Raw genomic sequence first — 1,873 nt, forward strand, 5'->3', positions numbered from 1 at the left:
CTCGGCCCGTGGTCCCACCCCCTCCCCCGGCCCCTCTCGGCCCTTGGATGCAGCCCCTTCCCCAGCCCCTCTTGGCCCTTGGATGCAGCCTTGGCTCCCCGGCCTGGTGGGCAGGGGTGGATAAGCCCACCTGCTGCTTTGAGGGAGTAGCTGGTGCCACTTGGGTTTCCCTTAATTTGATGCCAGCAGAAGCATCAAACAAAGGCTGATAGAGAGGAAGCTGGGTCCTTGCCCAAAGCAAATAACTTTCCCAGCCCCTGGGACCCCTGAGCAAACCCCTCAAGGTTGGCATCCAGGTTTTAGACCAGTCTCTAATGCAGGCACGACCAGGGTGCTTTGCTTTGCACTGTTGGTGTCCCCTCATTCCCCCAAAGCAGCACCTCATTTCCCTCCTTGTTTCCCACAGCTGCCACCCAACAAGTGTTTTAAACCGTTCCTCAGGATCCCACGGCCATGTGGGTCAAGCTCTCTGCCTCCCTGAGCCCGCAGAAGCCACCAACAGCCAGTGACAAAACCAGGCAGCGCCAGAAAGGGAGCAAGGGGACAATTATGTTTTCACCACCAGTCATTTGGGCTTTGTGAGATGATGCCAGCTCCCCACACGTCCCAGAAAAACTGGTCCAAGTGGTTGGAGAAAGGCAAAGCTCCCTCGAGGGCTGACGACTAGCCCGGGGCTGGTCGGAGCAGGGCTAAACCTTAGGGAAGGCAAAGAAAAAAGGTCGAAGGGGCTGATGTGGCTCTTAGCTGCCTGACCAGCCACAAAACCACCTGGTGGCCGTTCAGCCAAGCTATGGGTGTCTGAGGAGTCACAGCTAAGAAAGGCCTTGGGAGAAACAGGACGGGGCTTTTGGGGCAGAGGAATTTGTCCCAATTCCTAACAAAATTAGGGTACAAACTGCTGGTGGCTGCAGCTGCCACCAATGCCAGGCACAGAGCCTTGCTGGGAAGTGAAACACAGCAGAAGAAGGCCAAAACACCGCCAGGCTGAAACATTGGTGACAAGGGACCCAAAACACCCACTGGCCACAGGGAAAGCGGCCCCCTGGGGCAGTAACCTCAGCCTTCCCAAGCACAGCACCAAGGAGAAGCATTGTTATGCTGGGGGGGCAACTAGGGGGGGGCTGTAAGGCAGGTGCCTCAGCAAGGCACTCAGGATTCTGGGGTGCTGCTGGGGCCAGAGGAAGTGTCCCCAGGGCCAGTGCTACAGATTTATGCATGCCAGCCACTGTAACAATGTTTGACCCTAGGATCCGTCTGAGAATGCCAAGTCTGAGTGAAGGCTTCCAATTAGTCTTTTATTAGTTTTCCGGTTTCAGCTCAAGCTGGGTGCCTCCAGAGGGGGACCCCCACCCCATTTCATGCCTCTCAATTATGCCCGTACCACCCATCACCCCCACCCCCAAGCCCAATCACTTAATTATGGTCGGTGGTCTCTTGGTTTCTTACTGGTTTTCACTGTTGCTGGGCTGGCCGCCTTCTGAAGTTACTTCATTCTCTTGGAATTGTCTCCTTGGTCCTTTTCTTCTTCGTTCCACTCGTATCTGCTGAATTCAGCATGTTCTTTGTGAGCAGCATTAGTTTTATCAAAAGTTTACCCTTGGTCAGCTCTTGCCACCTAAGGCTTCAGTGACTTCAGCTGCTGATGCTAGGCCACTGGTGCTAAATGAGACTATTCCAGAGAGAAAAATATACTTAATCAAATTTCTTCTATAACACCAGCACCGAGCTGCCCAGGACCCCCCTGCCTCCGCCCGCCCCAGCTTTCCCGCCCGGCCGCTCTCCCTCGTGGCCACAGCCATGCCCTGCAGCACGACCAAAGGTCACCTGCACCGCCCCGGCAGCGCGGCAGCGCCGCAGATCCGCCGCCATGCCC

Source organism: Egretta garzetta, unplaced genomic scaffold (assembly GCF_000687185.1).
Source record: "Egretta garzetta isolate BGI_Z169 unplaced genomic scaffold, ASM68718v1 scaffold53, whole genome shotgun sequence".
In the NCBI taxonomy this organism is placed as follows: Eukaryota; Metazoa; Chordata; class Aves; order Pelecaniformes; family Ardeidae; genus Egretta; species Egretta garzetta.